Consider the following 22,380-nt stretch of genomic DNA (forward strand, 5'->3'; position numbering starts at 1 on the left):
AGTTAAAGTTAAGTTAAAGTTAAGTTAAATTTAAGTTAAAGTTAAATTAAAGTTAAGTTAAAGTTGAGTTAAAGTTGAGTTAAATTAAGTTAAAATTAAGTTAAAGTTAAGTTAAAGTTAAGTTAAAGTTAAGTTAAAGTTAAGTTAAAGTTAAGTTAAAGTTAAGTTAAAGATAAGTTAAAATTAAGTTAAAGTTAAGTAAAAGTTAGGTTAAAGTTAAGTTAAGTTAAAGTTAAGTTAAAGTTAAGTTAAAATTAAGTTAAAGTTAAGTTAAAGTTAAGTTAAAGTTCAGTTAAAGTTAAGTTAAAGTTAAGTTAAAGTTAAGTTAAAGTTCAGTTAAAGTTAAGTTAAAGTTAAGTTAAAGATAAGTTAAAGTTAAGTTAAAGTTAGGTTAAAGTTAAGTTAAAGTTAAGTTAAAGTTAAGTTAAAGTTAAGTTAAAGTTAAGTTAAATTTAAGTTAAAGTTAAGTTAAAGTTAAGTTAAAGTTAAGTTAAATTGAAGTTAAAGTTAAATTAAAGTTAAGTTAAAGTTGAGTTAAAGTTGAGTTAAATTAAGTTAAAATTAAGTTAAAGTTAAGTTAAAGTTAAGTTAAAGTTAAGTTAAAGTTAAGATAAAGTTAAGTTAAAGATAAGTTAAAGTTAAGTTAAAGTTAAGTAAAAGTTAGGTTAAAGTTAAGTTAAGTTAAAGTTAAGTTAAAGTTAAGTTAAAATTAAGTTAAAGTTAAGTTAAAGTTAAGTTAAAGTTCAGTTAAAGTTAAGTTAAAGTTAAGTTAAAGATAAGTTAAAGTTAAGTTAAAGTTAGGTTAAAGTTAAGTTAAAGTTAAGTTAAAGTTAAGTTAAAGTTAAGTTAAAGTTAAGTTAAATTTAAGTTAAAGTTAAGTTAAAGATAAGTTAAAGTTAAGTTAAAGTTAAGTAAAAGTTAGGTTAAAGTTAAGTTAAGTTAAAGTTAAGTTAAAGTTAAGTTAAAGTTCAGTTAAATTAAGTTAAAGTTAAGTTAAAGATAAGTTAAAGTTAAGTTAAAGTTAGGTTAAAGTTAAGTTAAAGTTAAGTTAAAGTTAAGTTAAAGTTAAGTTAAAGTTAAGTTAAAGTTAAGTTAAAGTTAAGTTAAAGTTAAGTTAAAGTTAGGTTAAAGTTATGTTAAAATTTAAGTTATGTTAAAATTAAGTAAAGGTTATGTTAAAGTTTATTTAAAGTTAAGTTAAAATTTAGTTGAAGTTAAGTTAAGTTTAACTTAAGTTTAAGTTAAGTTTAAGTTAAATTATCCCGTAATTTAATAATCGTTTAATAAATGTAGAATAGTGTCTAATGAAACATTATTTCACATAATAATCAAGCGTCTATATACACCTTTATATCATCGCTGTTTAAGGAAGTAATGATGTCTAATTAACGCTGAATAATCAAAAATTTGATCGAATAAGCTCTGTTACAATTTTTGTAAGTCGAAGAAAAGCTTCTCGACATACCTTATTCAACACCAAATACTTCGATGTTGTAGTTGAATAAATTCTCCATATTTGTGTGAACAAAGCCTGAACAGAAGTTAATATTTAAAATAGTACAAGTATTATTAAGCATGAAGTGATATAAAATCGTCAAGAAGTCGTTTCTTCAATAGGCAATTGTTTGTTGGGAAGTAAATGTTAGGTTAAAGTTATGTTAAAATTGATTTTTGGCCTCTATTCGTGAACCAAATTCCAAAAATACCCATATTTATGGACTTTTGAAATTATTTTTCACTTTTCATGAAACTGGAAGCCGCCACATTTGATTTCAAAATGGCATTGGATATCGATTTTCTCTAGACGACAACCTCCAAAAACCTTAAAAAAAATCCCATATTGATTGATATTTGATAGTAATTCCCAATCTCTTCTTGGATCTCGGAATTCAAAATGGCGTCGTATGCCTATTTCCAATCTCTAGACGTCACCCGATCCCAAAAATACCCATTTTATAGATAATTGACAGCATTCCCAATTTTTCTTAAACCAGAAGCCGCCATCTTTAATTTCAAAATCTTATCGGATATTGATTAGCGGCCTTCAGTCATTACCCCGATTCTAAAAATACCCATATTTATGGATATTTGGCACTTTTTCTGCAACAGGAATCCTCCACCTTGGATTTCAAAGTAGCGTCGGATATCGATTTCCTATATCTACACGTCACCCCGATTCCAAAAATACCCATATCGATGTCAATGGTATCAACGGTATATGACAATATATCCCATATTTGATTTAAAAATGGCGTCGGATATCGATTTCCAGTTGATTGTAGATTGTAGATTGTAGGAGAGTTGGAAACTTGATCATGTAAACACTACGCATCATTGTCTGGTAGTACGTTAAAAAATGATACAACAATCGTCAAGTTCGCTGTAACGTCACCTAGTGCCTCGTCATCCACGAATTGGCGCCTATGTCAGTAGTCTAATAACTCTTAGCGCGCTGATGGCATGGTTCCAATGCCGCATAGAGAGTTGCTACAATGATATTAGGTTAGCTAAGGTCAGTTAACTGACTGGTGGGGAACGGGAGCTTTAGCTATGACTATTATGTATGCATTTCTATAACGTTATCTAACAACAATGGTGTGTACTGTTTACAAAATCATGTTTGTAATTCTAATGTGTTGTATGGTTGAAAGCATTTGAAAAGGTTAGATTTTAATGTTTTGCACATTTGAAAACATCCGAAAACAATAAGTTCTTAGTACAATTGAAAACACCCGAAAATCATTTTGTTTTAATGTCTTGTACATTTGACAACATCAGGGAGCATCTACATTTGAAAACACCCGAAGAACGTTAAATTTTAACGTTTTGTACGTCTAAAATCATCTAAAAAATAAAAATTCGATTAAAATTCTCGACGTCAGAACAACATTTGAATAGCAAAATTTTATTTCACGTTACATCTAAATAGCAATGTTTTCTAATGTTTGATGCCAGGAATATATTTTATTTCGATGCTGATGTAGACATCAAACGTTAGGCAAACGTAAATTTTTATTCGGGTTCCCCCGGGACACCCGGAATATGTCCGGATGTGGCCAAAGTGGTTCTTGTTCTGGTTCTTGTAGTGGTTTGAGTTCCATTGAACCAGAAATTGAATTCTGATGTATTTTGATGAGTCGCATGATGGGTTTGGCCATAATCAGATGTTGGCCTCTTCCCCCGGGACATCCGGAATGTGTCCGGATGTGGCCAAAGTGATTCTATGAACTAGATTTGAGTTCCATTAAACCAGTCGTTGAATTCTCATGTAATTTGATGTGTCGCATGATGGGTTTGGCCCTAATCAGATGTTGGCCTCTTCCCCCGGGACACCCGGAATATGTCCAGATGTGGCCAAAGTGGTTCTAGGAACTAAATTTTAGTTCCATTGAACCAGAAATTGAATTCTCATGTATTTTGATGTGTCGCATGATTTGGTTGACCCTAATCAGATGTTGGCCTCATCCCCCGGGACACCCGGAATATGTCCGGATGTGGCCAAAGTGGTTCTTGGAACTAGATTTGAGTTTCTTTGAACCAGAAATTGAATTCTCATGTATTTTGATGTGTCGCATGATTTGTTTGACCCTAATCAGATGTTGGCCTCATCCCCCGGGACACCCGGAATATGTCCGGATGTGGCCAAAGTGGTTCTTGGAACTAGATTTGAGTTTCATTGAACCAGAAATTGAATTCTCATGGATTTTGATGTGTCGCATGATGGGCTTCACCCTAATCAGATGTTGGCCTCTTCCCCCGGGACACCTGGAATGTGTCCGGATGTGGCCAAAGTGGTTCTTGGAACTAGATATGAGTTCCTTTGAACCAGAAATTGAATTCTCATGTATTTTGATGTGTCGCATGATTTGTTTGACCCTAATCAGATGTTGGCCTCATCCCCCGGGACACCCGGAATATGTCCGGATGTGGCCAAAGTGGTTCTTGGAACTAGATTTGAGTTCCTTTGAACCAGAAATTGAATTCTCATGTATTTTGATGTGTCGCATGATTTGTTTGACCCTAATCAGATGTTTACCTCTTCCCCCGGGACACCCGGAATGTGTCCGGATGTGGCCAAAGTGGTTCTTGGAACTAGATATGAGTTCCATTGAACCAGAAATTGAATTCTCATGTATTTTGATGTGTCGCATGATTTGTTTGACCCTAATCAGATGTTGGCTTCTTCCCCCGGGACACCCGGAATGTGTCCGATCTGGCCAAAGCGGTTCTAGAAACTAAATTTGAGTTCCATTGAACCAGTCGTTGAATTCTCATGTAATTTGATGTGTCGCATGATGGGTTTGACCCTAATCAAATGTTGGCCTCTTCCCCCGGGATACCCGGAATGTGTCCGGATGAGGGTAAAGTGGTTCTTGGAACTAAATTTGAGTTCCATTGAACCATAAATTGAATTCTCATGTAATTTGATGTGTCGCATGATGCGGTTGACTTAGCTTGTAAGATATTATTGTTAGGTTAAGATCTATTTAATAAAAAAAACATGTTAGTTATAAGAAAATGAAAAATAAAATTTATTGATGAAGTCATGTTTATGCTTCAACTGTTTTCATTTTTATTAATTTAAAACCCATTGAAAAAGAAAATGGTGGTGAACAATCGGGAGCGCGCCGGGGCGCCTGGGGGCGGACAAAATGGCCGAAACGATCAGTTTTTTGACAGGTATCGTTTTCGCCTCAGGCGCCCAAATGTTGCAAATATGGTCGCCCCCGGCGCGCCGGCGACCACACTGAACGAATTTGACATATTCCTGTTATGTGGAAGTCTAATAAATTTGCGCTATAAGATAATCCATTGAAAATGATATGATTGAAAATGTGTCAGGTAAATTCTATATGAATATCTGATACATTTACAGTGCTGATAATTTGGTAACTTTTATATGATCGTCATATGATAAATGAAAATCGATCAAATTATAATAATTAACTGAAATGGATTTGAAACCCATAAGCATAAGCTTTACTTTTCACCACAATATAATATATGTGTCATAAATCAATCGAAGGAAAGTTTATGTGAAAATCACATGAAATTTATTTCTTCTTTTGACACATATATTTAATCGATTTCTAAAAATAAATCGAAAAATAAACATCAGGCAGTGGGAGCTTTCAAAGTTGTGTCTTTTTTATTGTAGCTGATTTGGGATTCGATCGAGAACTGTTGAGGTGTGATGCATTCGGTGTCTGCGCTAGATTCCACTGGGCCACGGCTGACTTCAAGATTGAGCTCGTTCAAATAGCATGAAGTAAGAACAGCTCTCCCGACATGGAATGTAGTGCAACTTTATGCTCGTTTTGCTAGAGTGAAGACAAATAGCACTGACAAATTTATGTTCCATTTCGGTGGTGTGGTTTGTTCAAATCTTTCTTAATGCACCTGTGTGCAATAAATCAACGACTAAATTATATGATTTGATAGAACTGGCTCATGAAGGTCGAATACTACTTAGGGCTGGAGTCTGAATTAGCCGTGTAGAAGGCTTACAATTAGAATCATAGCAAAGTAAATATTACAGTAGAATAATTTTTTTTCAATCTCAATACATTCTTTTCTGGAACCAATTATCATATGAAACAATAACAAACAAAGCTTATTCAATGCAGTATCATTATTGTTAGTAGTATTTAGTTCAACTAATCATTTTAATGAGTGTACGTTAACATCGTTGAAAATTGTTTCAATAATTTATAAAGAACAATCATGTAAGATGTATTTTATTGGGAGCGATATTCATCACAGAAAAACATGCAAAAACAAATGCTTGCTGTTGGATTTCTTAAAAGGCATTTCTATATGACTATTTAATGATTGGGATAGATCTGTCTACAATCTTTAAACGTCAAAAATCAAAGCAAGCTATTACAATGAGATATACATGTTTTCCTATACTGCAAAGTTAAATGACAGTCCAATAGTTTCTACATGTCTATTTACACGCGACATATCAACAAACGTCAAAAATCAGTAAAAGCAACTCCAATAAAATATACATGATTATCTTATAAGATATATATTTTAGTGAGCAAAATTCATCATGAAAACAGGTATATTTTACTGAATTTTCTCATAGTGCAAACTTATATGATTTTCCATTAGTTTCTAGGTGTCTGTTCCCACCCATGACATATCAACAGTTTTTCACCATGAAATATATCAGAAAATATTCATATACTTCTTACCTTCGCTAACCACGTTCGAAGCAAAGTATTATCAAGTACTAAGTATGTGAAATTACGATAGAAATCATTCCATATCGCAGTCATAGTTTTTAAGTGATAATCCAATGGAATCTATCAATCATCACATAGAATGAATAAATCTGCTGACATTGCTATGTTATAAGATGGATCCAATAAACGGTACATGTCGATTTGTTTCAGTGCAAAATTGGACCAAGCGGCGCCGCGAGGTTCGAGTCGCCCAAGTCCGCCCCGTCCGCCGAGCGGTCCGGGGGCGAGCCGTGGGCGACTAGCCCGCTGTATGTGGGTTGTTTTTGATGAGTCAGCACTACACGGCGAATGAGAACGACCCAAATTTGAGGTTAGTTCACTCATAAATCGCAAAAAGTGCAGGAACTCAGTTTTGAATTAATTTCCCTCATGTTCCGAATATGAGAAAAGCAAAGATTGGATTCTCTGGATTCTCGTAAATTTTCCTTATTTTAGGGCAGATTTTTGAGGTTTTCCACAGGAAAACATGCGGCAAATTTACTCATCCTGCACTTTTTTCGATATTGAGTACACTGTACTCAAATTTGCGTTGAGCTCATTGGCCGTGTACAGTTTTTTTTTTCGCAGTGGGAAAGAAGTTTTGGCATGCCCTGTGGGCAATGTTTATTTGTATGTAAAACAATGCCCTGGTGACGTTACAGTGCAAGAGTTAATTAGTGTTTTAATTGATTATTATCGTTTCAATTGAAAACCGATTTTACTCTTGTTCTGTACGTTAAACATAACGTCGGCTATAGTGTGCTGTACACGCTAACTTGAAAGTACCTATTAATGGTTGAAAAAGACCCATTTTGAAGAAAAGTGGCTTAACTCATTAAATGAGTAAATTTTTTACCCATTAATGAGTATCTGTTACCCATTAATGAGTAATTGTTAATCATTAATGGGTAACAGATACTCATTAATGGGTAAAATTGTTTAATCATCAATGAGTTAAACCACTTTTCTTCAAAATGGGTCTTTTTTTACTCATTAATGAGTACTTTCAAGTTAGCATGTATACCGCATCCGTGTATACGAATACACTTACTACCCCTGTTGGGTGGTTTTGCTCCTCCGTTTTTGACAACATTAGTGGTGGTAAGCTCCAACCGGTATTATCCTCGGATTAAATCTCGATCAAGAATGTCCGGCTGGTTTGATGTCGACATCAGAGTTAATCAACATAACTCTGAGCAAACATTTTTCAGATCATACAAACAGGGACGGTATTAAAAGTTAATCCGAGTTGGAGCTTACCGCCATAGAAGGAGAAAAGGATAAAGCCCTACAGTAAAAGTATGGACGACTGTCACCACAAAACTGAAAAAAGCTGTTCCAATCGAGCAAAGCGGTGCATTTTGACGGTTCGATTGGAACAACTTTTGACAGACGTCCATACTTTTATTGTAGGGCTTTAGAAAAGGAGACAAACTAGTCAAAAGGAGGTAAAAGTGAACTGGCCGTTGGGTACTTTTTTCTTACCGTGTACGAATACAGCACCCCACACGAATAAAGCCCTACAGTAAAAGTATGGACGACTGACACCACAAAACTGAAAAAAGCTGTTCCAATCGAGCAAAGCGGTGCATTTTGACGGTTCGATTGGAACAACTTTTGACAGACGTCCATACTTTTACTGTAGGGCTTTACACACGAATTGCCGGCGACAAAGTGACGTCATTTGACATTGGGCGACTTAAAGACTGACGTTTTTAAATTGGTGTGTTTTTTTTTGTCGTGCGCTCAGCCATCTTGTCTGGTTTGTTTATAAACAAACTAGACAAGATGGCTGAGTGCACGGAGCGCACCGCAAATTCCTTCACCCGAGCCGCGAAGGAAAGTAGCAACTTTAACAGTAAGTATTCAAATATTTGTTATATTTAGTGTTATTATTTGTAATTTCTCATCCGGATTTCTCAAGCGGGTCAATTTTGATGTAATTATTTTCAAAAATTGATCCGGTTGAGATAAGCATCCTTGCTGATGCAACGCATCAACAAGGATGTTTAACTCATCAGGATTCCTCCAGCGGATCAATTTTGAAAAATAATGACAAATTCTAACAAACATCCAAAATTTTGATTAATTTGTATTTTTTTTTTCAGCCGGCTGCTTCCAATAATTCCGGATTGGGACGTGTACGGAAATTGAATAGAGGTAGGTGTTAAACAGTTTTTATTAAGTGTAATTATTTTTAAAAATTGATCCGCTGGAGGAATCTGACTGAGTTAAGCATCCTTACTGATGCAACGCATCAAAAAGGATGTTTAACTCATCCGGATTCCTCCAACGGATCAATTTTGATGTTACTATTTTCCAAAATTGATCCGCTGGAGGAATCCGGCTGAGTTAAGCATCCTTGCTGATGCAACGCATCAACAAGGATGTTTAACTCATCCGGATTCCTCCAGCGGATCAATTTTGAAAAATAATTACAAATTCTAACAAACAGATCCAAAATTTTGATTATTTTGTAATTGTTTTTTTTTTTTTCAGCCGCCTGCTTCCAATAATTCCGGAGGTGTTCGGGAATAGAGGTAAGTATTGAACAATTTGTTATTAAGTGTAATTATTTTTTTTTTAAATTGATCCGCTGGAGGAATCTGGCTGAGTTAAGCATCCTTATTGTAAGGATGTTTAACTCATCCGGATTCCTCCAGCGGATCAATTTTGATGTATTTTTTTTTCCAAAAATTGATCCGCTGGAGGAATCCGGCGGATTTAATTGACTGATGCAAAGCATCAACAAGGATGATTAACTCATCCGGATTCCTCCAACGGATCAATTTTGATGTAACTATTTTCCAAAAATTGATCCGCTGGAGGAATCCGGCGGATTTAATTGACTGATGCAAAGCATCAACAAGGATGATTAACTCATCCGGATTCCTCCAACGGATCAATTTTGATGTAACTATTTTCCAAAATTGATCCGCAGGAGGAATCCGGCTGAGTTAAGCATCCTTACTGATGTAACGCATTCCGATACCGGATCCCGATGTTTATGTTTAAGTTAAAGTTTTATTATAGTTAAGTAAAATTTAAAGTTAAGTTATGTAACAACTAAATTTAAGTTAAAATTATGTTAAAGTAAAAGTTATGTTGATGGTAAGATAAACTTATGTTAAAGTAAAAGTTAAAATTTATTTAAAGTTACGTTAAAGGTAAGTTAGAGTTAAGTTAAGGTTACGTTTAAGTTAAGTTAAAGTTATGTTTAAGTTAAGATAAAGTAAAGTTAAAGTTATGTGTAAGATAAAGTTAAGTTAAAGTTATGTTGAAGTTAAGTTAACGTTAAGTTAAAGTTAAGTAAAATTTAAGTTAATGTTAAGTTAACGGTAAGTTAAAATTATGTTAAGTAGAAGTTTATTCAAATTTAGTTATAAGTTATGTTAACGTTAAATTTAAATTAAATTTATGTTAAAGTTAAGTTAAAGTTATGATAATGTTAAGTTATCATTAATTTAAAATTAAAGTTGTGTTAAAGTTAAAGTTATGTTCAAGTTAAGTTAAAGTTAAGTTATGTTAACGTTATGTTAAAGTTATCTTAAAGATAAGTTAAAGTTAATTTAAAGTTATGTTATGTTAAAGTTAAAGTTAAGTTTAAGCTATGTGAATGCGAAGTTAAAATTAAGTTATGTTAAAATTAAGTTAGAGTTATGTTTATGCTTAAGTTAAGTTAAGCTTCAGTTAATGTTAGGTTAAAGTTATGTTAAATTTAAGTTAAAATTACGTTGAGGTTATGTTAAAGTTTAGTTAGAGCTAAAGTTAAGTTAAAGATATGTTAAGTATATGTTAGGTTAAAGTTAAGTTAAATTTATGTTAAATTTAAGTTAAAATTTCAAGTTAAGTAAAGATTAAGTTAAGGTTATGTTGCAGTTTAGTTAAAGTTAAGTTAAAGTTAGGTTAAAGTTATGTTAAATTTAAAGTTATGATAATGTTAAGTTATAATTAATTTAAAATTAAAGTAACGTTCAAGTTAAGTTAAAATTGAGTTAAAGTTGAGCACAATTTAAGTTCATGTTTAGTTCAATTATGTTATGTTAAGGTTTATTCAAACTAAAGTATAAGTTATGTTAAAATTAAAGTTATTATAAAGTTAAAGTTAAGTTGATTTTATGATAATGTTAAGTTTTTTTTAATCATTCATTAAGTTTAAAAGTGATGTTAAAGTTAAAGTTATTTTGAAGTTAAAGTTAAAGTTATTTTAAAGTTAAAGTTATGTTTAAGTTAAAGTTATGTTAAAGTAAAAGTTATGTTAAAGTTAAGCTAAAATTAAATGAGAGCTAAAATTAAGATAAGAGTTTGTTAAAATAAAGTTCAAGTTATGTTAAAGTTAAAGTTAAGTTATAATTAAGTTTAACTTATGTTAAGGTAGAGTTAAAGTTAATTTAAAGTTTTGTGAAATTTATGTTAAAGTAAGTTTAAAGTTAAGTTAAAGTTATGTAAGAGAAAAAGTTATGTTATAGTTATTTTAAAGGAAAGATAAAGTTTTGTTAAACTTAAGTTAAAGTTATCCCTAATAAACGGATACCATACACTAACGATGTCATAGATGGTACGACCATACCGCATAAAGTTGGGATGATATCCCGAATTGGTGGTTAGGCGCTTCTTATGGTTATTGTTTATGCGGGATGTTAAAGTTAATTTAAAGGTAATTTAAAGGTAAGTGAAAGTTTTGTTAGAGGTAAGTTAAAGTTATGTTAAAGGTAAGTTAAAGCTAAGTTAAAGTTATGTTAAACTTAAGTTAAATTTGTGTTATACGTAAGTTAATGCTATCTTAAAGTTAAAGTTATGCTAAAAATAAATTAAATTTATGTTAAATTTGGTAAAATTTAGGTTTTGCTAAAATTATGTTCAAGTAAAGTTAACGTTAAGTTTAAGTTAATTTAAAGTTAAAGTAAAGTTTAAGTTATTTTTAAGTTAAAGTTAAGTCTAGATTATTTTAGAGTTAAAGTTAAGTTTAAGTTATTTTAAAGTTTAAGTTAAGTTAAAGTTATGCTGAAGGTAAGGTAAAGTTAAGTTGAAGTTATGTTAAAGGTATGTTAAAGTAATTTTAAAGTTAAAGTTATGTTAAAATTAAGTTAAAGTTGTGTTATAGGTAAGTTAAAGCTATCTTAAAATTAAAGTTATGCTAAAAAGAAATTAAATTTATGTTAGATTTGGTAAAATTTAGGTTAAAGTTTTGTTAAAGTTAGGTTCAAGTAAAGTTTAGGTTAAGTTAAAGTTATTTTAAAGTTAAAGTTAAGTTTTAGTTATTTTAAATTTAAAGTTAAGTTCAAGTTATTTTATAGTAAAGTTAAGTTAAATTAATGTTAAAGATAAGTTAAAGTTACGTTAAAGTTGTGTCAAAGTTAAGTTAAAGTAATTTTAAAGTTAAAGTTATGTTAGAGCTTAGTTAATGTTATGTTAATCTTTATTTAAAGTTATGTTATAGGTAAGGTAAAGTTAAGCAAAAAATAAATTAAATTTATGTTATATTTGATTAAATTTAAATTAAAGTTTTGCTAATATTATGTTAAAGTAAAGTTAAAGTTAAGTTTAAGTTATTGTTAAGTTAAAGTTATTTTAGCTTAGCTTAGCTTAGCTTAGTCTGACTGCACGTATCGATAGTTGCACTCCGTGATTGATCTGAACCAGTGAAATTGTACAAAGATTGTTAAGTTAAAGTTATTTTAAAGTTAAAGTTAAGTTTAAGTTATTTTAAAGTTAATTTTTTGTTAAAGTTAAGTTTAAGTTATTTTAAAGTTAAAGTTATGTTAAACTAAAGTTAAAGTTCTGTGATAGGTAAGTTAAAGTTAAGTTGAAGTTAAATTAACGTTAAGTTAAAGTTACGTTAAAGTTAAGTTAACGTTATGTTATGTTATGTTAAGTATAAGTTAACTTAAAGTTAAGTTTAAGTTAAAGTTAAAGTTAAAATAATTTTGAAGTTAACGTAATGTTCAAGGTAAAGTTAGGTGAAAGCTAAGTTAAAATTAAGTTAAAGTTATGTTAAAATTAATTTAGAGTTATGTTAATGCTTAAGTTAAGTTAAAGTTCAGTTAATGTTAGATTAAAGTTATGTTAAATTTAAGTTAAAATTACGTTAAGATTATGTTAAAGTTTAGTTAAATTTATGTTAAAGCTAAAGTGAAGTTAAAGATATGGTTAGTTGATGTTAGGTTAAAGTTATGTTAAAATTTAAATTATAATAAATTTCAGTTAAAATTAAGTTAAGGTTATGTTAAAGTTTAGTTAAAGTTAAGTAAAAGTTATGTTAAATTTTCCTAAAAATCTGCAAATTACTTAGACGATCTTCGAACTTCCCTGAAGTTCTGTGTACTCCCTGAATAAAATAAATGATGATGATGGTCCCACCTCTTACCCCTACAAAGGTTTGAGCTGGACGATTTATCTTTAAGATAATTAAATATGACATTTTAACCAGGTTGGCAAACAAAATCGAACTGGTTTCAGTTACAGATATAGATTCCCTCTAAAGTTTACAGTTGCTTCACAGCGATATAAATGTGGAAAAGCTCAGGCGTCCACCTCTTAGTCCGCCTTTTTGTCCACCTAAAATATTCATAAGTATTACAAGCAATCAAGAGTTAATGAACAATCAACAAAGCATCCTATTACACTAGTAACCCCGCAATCTGATGCTATCATAATTTTCAGCAATGTCAGGAATGCTCACGAACCCCCAACATTTGCCTGAAAACTTACTACTAACTCAAGGTATCTTCCAAATAAGCTTCAAAATTGCATTTTTTTTTTTTATCAAATGTTAAATTCAGTCCTCTATATCCGTAATACGCGCGCGAGGCTCAAACCTTTGTAGACTACTATTTTTTTTTACTACTACTATTAAATCATATATCAAAAATCCATCATCACCATCGTGGCGAACAAAATAGTTTTTGCAGTGCTACAATAATTATTAAAAAGTCGTTATAACAGCTATCCATACAAAGTAATCCGTTAAAAATAACTTCGTCAAGATACATAATTTGTCAATTCATAAAAAAAAAAATCACTGGATAACCGTTCAAAAGACAGTTTTAACGTGTGAAATGCAATGTCTCTTAAATTCTGCTAATGTTGTTGAACGTTTAATGTGTCTAGGCATCGAATTGAAAACATTTATTCCTTTAAAAAATAATGAATTCTGTGAAGCACAAGTCAAGAAATGTGGTGTTCTTATTTCATCCGCGTTTCTAGTATTATATCTATGAAAGTCACTTCCTCTTTCAATTCGATCACACAAATATCGAGGCAGCAAACCGTTAACTATTTTAAAAATGAACACCATAGTCAAATATACAATTCTTTGCTTCACCGACAACTCTAGCATCAAAGTTGAGGAAGTGAATCTATTACATCTCAAAATCAAACGCATTATTTTATTCTGCAAGCGCTGTAATCTCGATATTTGTGTTGCATTAGACAGAAATGAAATGGATGGGCAAAAGTCTAGATGAGGAGAGATGATTGATTTGTATAGCTGTATTTTACTGGCAATAGTTAAATCGTTTTTCAATCGACATAGAATTCCATACTTCTTGGCAATTTTCTTGATGACATTGTCAATGTAAGAGTTGAACTTAAGTTTGTCATCAATAATCACGCCAAGATATTTAATCTCCTGAACGCGATGAATAGTCTCATCATCAATTACAACAGAGACGTTCTCATTTAATCGATTCCGCGAAATTACCATAAATTTAGTTTTACTTGTATTCAATTTTAACTGCTTACACTTCAACCATCTACTTAGATACTGCAAATCTTCATTCAAGTGTGAGACGGCAACTTCTAAATCCTTAGCTGCAATGAATAACACAGTATCATCTGCAAAAAGGTTAATGTCGCAAAACCGTAAAACACGTCGCAAGTCATTAATATACATAATAAATAAAAGGGGCCCTAATACACTTCCCTGGGGCACTCCAAGGTTGTTCCCCACGGGACTGGAAACAGAATCATTAAAAACAGTCCGTTGAGTTCTGTCAGACAAATAGCTTTCAAACCATTTATATGCAGTACTCGTAATTCCAAAGCGCTTGATTGTACTTAACAGTAAGGGCCTAGAAATTGTTTCAAAAGCGCGTTTCAGATCCAAAAAAACAGCAACAATCGTATCTTTACGCTCCAAGTTGTCTTTCCACTTTGCTAACACCAAATTCAATGCAGTTTCACAAGAATGACCTTCCCGATATCCCGATTGTTCTGGTATCAACAAAGAGTTGCTATTCAAATACTCCAACAGCTGGCCTTTAACAACAAGTTCTAAGATTTTCTCTAATGTGTGCAACATGTTGATGGGACGAAACTCTTCGGCTTTAATCGTTCCAGCAACTTTTTGAATAGGAATCACTAAGGATTCCTTCCAAATTTGTGGCACATGTCCATTCTGCAATGATTCATTAATAAGGTCCAGAAAGATGTGGCCAATGACATGAAAGCAATCTTGAATAACTCTAGCATTAACATTATCTACTCCAGCCGATTTTCCTAATGAAAAACAAATAACTCTAAGTTCATCTAATGTAATTGGGTGAAAAACTTCAAATCTGCAACTACTATTAACTGGCTGTTTTATTTCGTCAGGTTCATCGACCAATTCAATAGATTGATTAATCAATGAAACACTGTCTACGAAATAATCATTAAACTTAGATGCAATTACTTGTTCTGACTGTTCTAATGTGCCATTAAAAGTTATGGACCGCGGTTTGCAATTGCTAGGTTTTAATAAAGATTTCAAAATTTTCCATAACTCTTTGCTGTTGTTTTGATGCTGATCAATCTTCCTTTGAACATATTCACAACGAGTTTTCTTTATCGATTGTGAATACTTATTACGCGCGATTGTGTACCTAGTCCAATGATTGTCATTATTAGATCTACAAAACTTTTTGTACCATTTGTCCCTTTTCCGTTTAAGACGCAAAAGATCCAAATTGTACCAGCTGTTCGAGTTTTTCAAAGAAACAAACTTTTGCTCAACTAGTTGATTGGTACACGTTTTCAAAGCGTTATTAAGAACAGCTGTAGATTCATCTAAGTTACCGGCCGCGAATGGAAAATCCAGGCTTCTCTCAACAAGATTTGAAACAGCTTGCTTCGAATATTTCCTCCAGCACTTCAATTTTACAAAATTATCGTTATCGTTAACATGGTCTAAGACATTAATCACTAAAGTCTCATGATCGGTTATTTTCAAATCAGTATCCGTAACTGAACAAATGGAATCAAAATTGGAATAAACGTGGTCAATTAAAGTTCTACTGTGCCTGGAAATACGCGTATATTCATTTACCGTTTGCTTTAAATTAAAAAACTCAGCTAAATGCTTCAAATGATTCGAATTATGGTTATCACGCCAATTAATATTAAAATCACCAGCCAATATATTTAATTTACTAGAATCAAGGAATGTCTCCAGCCAGTTCTCTAAAACTTCAACAAAACGCTGGTCACTAGAACTGGGAGAATGATACAAAACACCATAATTACCCATCTTCATGCCACGTACAACTGTAATGCCCAAGAACCAGTTGCCATCAATAACTTCGTTGGTACGAAGGTTGAATTGAACTGATTCTTTGACATAAATAGCAACACCGCCAGTGTGTCTAGAATGTGATAAACAAGCAGCAACAATATATCCCGGAATACTATACTGATCAAAAGCTTCAGTTTCTACAATATGAGTTTCAGATAAGAAAACTAAAAGAGGACGTTTTTCCTCAACAATCTGACGTAATGCTACGTAGTTTGTTGACAACCCCGCAATATTCAAATATAAAAAATCGAATTGATTCACATTCCTGGAACTTGGCTGCTATTTATTGAAACGCAAGCTGCTTTTCTTCTGATCAAAAAGTCTTTTATAGAGCAAACATTCCGAGCTAAATGCGGCATGGTTGACGTCCAAGTTCATTTTTCGTTCTTTATTCATTTTCAAACAATTAATACATTTCAATACAGTTGACGTACACTCCGACGTTTTGTGTTGTTGGCTGCACCTAGAGCATCTATCACAATTTTTGCAATCCATGCTCTTGTGCCCAAATTCTCCACATTTGAAGCATCTCAGCACATTAATCGCGGGAACTATCGAGCACCGATCAAACCCTACATTTACTTTTTTCGCACATAACAAACATTTATAAGTTTCGACATCGACTTCAATTACAACACTAAACTTGTTATAAGTGAAGCGTGGATTTTCAAACATGTTCACTACTTTTACATCATTAATAGCGATGTCTTCATTTTGACTTTTTAAGTAGTCAATAAAGACATCGGAGGAAAACTGATCGCTCATGCCCACTATTTTCAATCTTGGCACCGAAGTGGGAACAACAGCACTATATTTTTCACCCAGATTGCTTTCAATACCATTTTTCACATCACTTACGTTTGCTCCTGTTGCACACTCAACAATAATGGAGCCATCTTTACCATTCCTAAAATTACTGATTTTGTGTGTTTTTGGATCCAACTGAGTTTTTAAAAACTTACGAGTATCTTCGCAAGGTTGTTTGGACTCTTTCGGTTTAATCACAATGACTGGACGAGTCTTACGATTTTCTGGTTTGTTACTTTTACTATTACTGTTACTATTAGTTTTACTTTGACTAATACGACTATGTCTTTTTACAACATCCGCAAAACTCGCATTTTCTTGAAAAACAACATCATCATCATGATCACTATTACTAATTACTAATTTACGTTTTTTGCGTCTGGTATTTTTGTCCGATTCCGACTGAATCGTCCTAGATGAACTGCACGGATCATTCTTTACAGCTAATTGGTTTTCCGCATCAATTTTAAAAAATGAACTTTTCATATTATCCAATTTCTCACAAATCAAATTTTCAATACCATTTACATTTATTCTTCTCCCTGAAGGTCTGTGAATTTCTCTGAAAATCTTCGAACTACCCTGAAGCATTAAAATATTAAAAATTTCTCTAAAAGTCTACAAAACTTTCCTGAATTTCTGCAATTTTTTTCTGAAGCAATAAAAATTTATCTGAAGACCTCCTTTAAGTTCTGCAAATTTCTCTGAGGATCAACAATCTTCCCTGAAATTCAGTATTTTTCCCTGACGTTCTGCCAATTTGCCTAAAGCTCTGTGAACTGCCCTGAAGTACTGAAAATAACTCTCAGATGTACGAGGATCTTTAAATTTATGTGATCTTCCCTGAAGTTCTGTGAGTTTATCTAAAGTTCTGCGAACTTCTCTGAAATTCTGTTCTATAAATTTCCCTTAGGAACTAAAAAATTATCTATAAATTTACGAACATCACTGTAGTTCTGTTAATTTCTCTGAAGATCTTCAAACTTCCCTGAAGATCTGTGAACATCCATAAAGTAGTGATTATTTCTCGAAACGACGACAAACATTACTGTAGTGCTGTAAATTACTCAGAAGATCTACGAACTTCCCTGATTTTCTTTTGATTTCTCTAAAGATTTCAGTTTTTTAAAACTTCTCTGAAGTTTTTTTTTTTTAATTTCCCTAAAGTTCTGCTAGTTTCTCTGAAGATCTACGACCTTCGGTGTAGTAAGATCTTCATAACAATTTCCGATTATTCTACGTTCTGAAGAAATTTTCAAACGACTTCAATTCGATTTTTTATCAGATGTTGGTCCTCAGAATAATTCCTGATCAACTTGACCTCTTCTAAAAATATCTCAAGATTTTAATTTCTAATCCTTATCAACCTGACCACTTCGAATATTTTCTAAATTACTTTATTTGAATTTCTGATCAGTTGTAGGTCTTCAAAACAATTCCTGCTTATTTTGATCTCTTGTAGTAATATCCGAAAAGTTTCGATTGATTTATTGATCAGTTGTAGGTTCTCAGAATAATACCTGATCAATTTAAACTATTCAAAGAATATCAAAAGGACATCGTTTGAATTTCTGTTCAGTTGTAGGTCTTCAGAATAATTATTAACTTAAATTAAATTAAATCTGGTATTTTTCTGATGTTTATAGAACTACCAACAATCAATACGAAACTAACGATTTTAAATTGGCTCACCACTTTAGTAGCCTATTGGTCCCAAGCAAACGATTAACGTACCCTATTCTAGTTGAAATTCTATTACTACACTATGTTTGTTTTGATTCGCTATGAAAGTTTGACAGATAATATCAGGGGTGTGTGGATTCATGCAGAACATGCAGGGGTGAGTGAAATAGCTTGGGACTGCTTGGGACCGTTGTTCTGGTACTGAGTGAGCCAAAAATAATAATGATTTTCTTCGGGACCCAGTGGTCTTAGAGTTACCTCTATGGAACTACCCTGAAGTCCTAGTAGTTCTTCTAACTAACCTTAAAATGTACATTTACCCCTATACCGCTATGCCGCTGTCCTGGTGTCATTGGGTTCGGCCCTTTACCTGGCTCGTAGACATTTCAAAGACAACAATGTCTGCATGATGTTTATACATCGGTTCAAACTATGCGTATTGATAAGTTTTCTGAAAAGATTTGGATCTAGGTGCATAGTTTGCTTTGATAGTCTTTCAGTTTCTCTAGCATTCTCTAGTCTTAGCTCATCTAAATATTTATTGCAAAATCCCTGGATTAATCTTCAATTTGGCTTTGTTTTCTTGTTTATTTTCTATCGTTCTATGTTCTGCAACCGAGTGGCAACCACTTACGCTAGGGAGGCAATTGAACACCTAGACCTGGACTCATCAACTCAAGGGCCAGGATCCACGGCTGTGCTTCTTTTCGAAGGAAGGCATGACACCACCAAAGCAACCAAGGAAGTCATCAATCCCCACCAACTGACGAGTTTCGTTTGTGGTTCGACACATGGACGGAGCATTTGTGTTTTGCTAAATTTTGCAAATTATTGGGGAATTTCCCTAAAGTTTCACGCGGCCACCAGTTTTCACTCTTCCACAGGCCTTAAGGGTAACCCACATTAGATCTGCTTGCGTTGCGTTGTCGTAAATTTTATAGTTAGACAATATATTTAGCTGTCACTTTGCTGCATCGCGCCAGATCCGGATCTAATGTGGGTGGCCCTGTAGATTTGGAAACTTGATTATGTAAACACTAGGCATCTTTGTCTGGTAGTTCGTTCAAAAATGATACAACAATCGTCAAGCTCGCTGTAACGTCACCTAGTGCCTCGTCACCTACAAATTGGCGCCTATGTCAGTGGTCTAATAACTCTTAGCGCGCTAATGGCATAGTTCCCCTGCCGCATAGAGAGTTGCCGCAATGACATTAGGTTAGCTAAGGTCAGTTAACTGACTGGTGGGAAACGGGAGCTTCAGCATTGACAGTTATGTACGCATTTTTATGATGTTATCTAACAACAATGGTGTGTAGTGTTTACACGATTATGTTACTAATTCTAATGTGTTGTAAATATAATTGAAAGCATTTGAAAAGTAAGATTCTAGTGGTTATACTACTTAAAACATAAGTAAACATCTACATTTTAAAACATTCAAACAACGTTTACTTTAAACGTTTTGTACATCTGAAAACATCAGAGAACAACAAACAGGAAGTACAATTGAAAACATCCGAACAACGTTTAGTTCTAACGTTGTGTACATCCGAAAACATCCAAAAAACGTTTGGTTCTAGCATCGGGAAACATCTACATAAGAAAACATTAGAATACATTTACATATAAAAACATCCGAACAACGTTTAGTTCTAACGTTTTTTACATCCGAAAACATCCAAAAACGTTTGGTTCTAACATCAGGAAACTTCTACATTAAAAAACATCAGAAAACATTTACATATAAAAACATTTAAACAACGTTTAGTTCTAACGTTTTTTACATCCGAGAACATCCGAAAACGTTTGGTTCTAACATCGGGAAACATCTACATTAGAAAACATCAGAAAACGTTTACATATAAAAACATCCGAACAACGTTTAGTTCTAACGTAATGTACATCAGAAAACATCCTTAAAACGTTTGGTTCTAATGTCAAGAGATTGAAATTTTTGACGTCAGACCGACATTAGAATGGCAAAATTTTGTTCCAAAATTTCTGATGTATACACCATGTTACGTTGCTTAAATACAACTAAATCATAATGTTTTCTAATGTTTGACATCAGGCATACATTTGATTTCGATGCTGATGTAGACATCAAAATCAAACGTTGGGCTAATGTAAATTTCTATTCGGGAACTGTACACTTAGCTGGGTTGACCACCAGTCGGTTTAGACTACACCAGTCAGCAAAGATGTCAATCTGATTTTGGAGAGAACGGCAGTCGGCAAGTGAGCGGATGCGCAGAAAAACTTTCAGATCGTCTGCAAACGATAATCGTTGCTCTGTGATAACATGGTGAACGTCGTCGAAGTAGAGGAGAAATACCAATGGTCCCGGATGGCTGCCCTGAGGTATACCGGACTTTGCGCAGAAGCTTGCTGAGCGACAAGTACCCAAAGTTACTGTCAATTGGCGCTCCGTGAGGTATGAACGAAACCATCTCAAAAGATTTCCACCGATCCCTAGCCTATCAAGATTAGCGATCGCAATTTCGTGGTTCAGCTTATCGAAGGCTGCCGTAAGATCTGTGTAGATAACGTCCGTTTAGGTCCGAGCAATCAAACTGTCTGTGATGTAAGACGTTAGGCACAGCAGGTTCGTAGTTGTGGAACGCCCAGTTATGAATCCGTGTTGATCTGTACTTGGATATTGCTTGCAATGCGCATTTAGGGACTCTATGACAACCAATTCATGTCAATTCATGTTTCATTGCGCGCGTTTTTGCATGCTGGTCGTACCTGCGGCGTTGGTGACGAGTAGGTGTAGCAGAAACCTTTTCTAATCACTTTTGTTGTGACACAAGATGGCGATACTGATGTTGGTCGACGAACTCGCAGCAAGGAGCTTTTAGACTACGCCGGATTGGTGCGGTGACAAAGAGTTGGCAGGGTTTTATTCGACCAACTAGGCCGACAAAGCGCTTTTGAGCGTGTATGCACGTCGGAAGTCGACACGTGCAACACACAACACCGAGGGTTAGGATCTACGACCTACACGGTAACCGCATAGTACCCAATAATGATTATAAAAGACTCGATATTGACTACAAAGTAAGCATTTTCGAGGGAGACTGGGACTACCCATTAAATGAGTAAAAAAATTACCCATTTATGAGTATTTCAAGCTGAACATTGAATTAGGTCCTAAGTAACATTGAACGATTCTCTTCGTCGACTGTCTCTTTCGTTAATAACTTGAGCACATAACCGTTTCTTGTTGTGTTTGTCATATTAGATGCTAGATAAAAGCTTATTTTATCGATCTATGTGCTGAAAATACCTGGGAATGTTTCGACGACGACGAATGACGAAGAGAATCTGTTAATGTTACCTAGGACCTAATGCAATGTTCAGGTTGATTTGTTATTCACAAATGAATACTTTCTACTTATTTTTGTAGTTGAAATTACTCATTAACATTTACTAATTTAATGGGTAGTCCCAGTAGCCCTCAAAAATGCTTACTTTGTAGTCATTATTGAGTATTTTATAGTTACCGTGTAAGGGTAGGACCTTCGGTTGAAGGATTTTCCTTCAAACGAGTTGTAGCGTGTTACTGTGTTAATGTTACAGAATCTGTAGTTTTTGTAAAGTTTTAATTTATATATAATTAATAAAAAGTATGGTGAAACCTTACACAACGATGGTGCTAGTATTCCTGCAGCTATTTATAAAATCTACAGCTCTGTAAGTACTACCACTGTTACTGTCCTTGTTTAACCTAATTTTCCATGTTACAAACCTCCGCTTATATTTATTTTACGTCACTTTAACTGCCTGGTATGTCTCACTGTCTAACCGTCATCTTGTTTGATTTAATAGCTACTTGAACTTGTTCTACTGATCACCGTGCTCACTGTTTCGTGGTTGGAAAGGTTTTGGAGTTCGCATCTGGAACAATAATGACTCTACCCTTTAAGGAGCTACAATACCCTAGGGCATTCGTTGATTCGGCTCGGACTCGGACGTATTTATCCGGTGGGCTAACCAAACTCCCATTTTCAATCTGTTTGACAGATGTGCCCTAAGTTACCAAACGCAAATGAACTTAGCGGCCAAGAACGGTTTATTATAAGTGATGCCATATTGTGCATA

At 33.5% G+C, this 22,380-nt stretch overlaps 1 long non-coding RNA gene across 1 annotated transcript; it reads left to right on the plus strand.

Annotated features, from left to right (window-relative positions):
* The first annotated feature begins 7,713 nt into the window (after positions 1–7,713).
* LOC135709702 (uncharacterized) lies at positions 7,714–20,333 on the plus strand. The gene is made up of 4 exons (XR_010518363.1): positions 7,714–8,091; positions 8,342–8,393; positions 8,733–8,773; positions 18,897–20,333. It is a non-coding gene; the product is annotated as an uncharacterized LOC135709702 (long non-coding RNA).
* Positions 20,334–22,380: the final 2,047 nt, after the last annotated feature.

This window comes from Ochlerotatus camptorhynchus, unplaced genomic scaffold (genome assembly GCF_037179485.1).
Source record: "Ochlerotatus camptorhynchus isolate MF236.1 unplaced genomic scaffold, CSIRO-AGI_Acam_v1.1 ptg000003l, whole genome shotgun sequence".
Taxonomy (NCBI): domain Eukaryota; kingdom Metazoa; phylum Arthropoda; class Insecta; order Diptera; family Culicidae; genus Ochlerotatus; species Ochlerotatus camptorhynchus.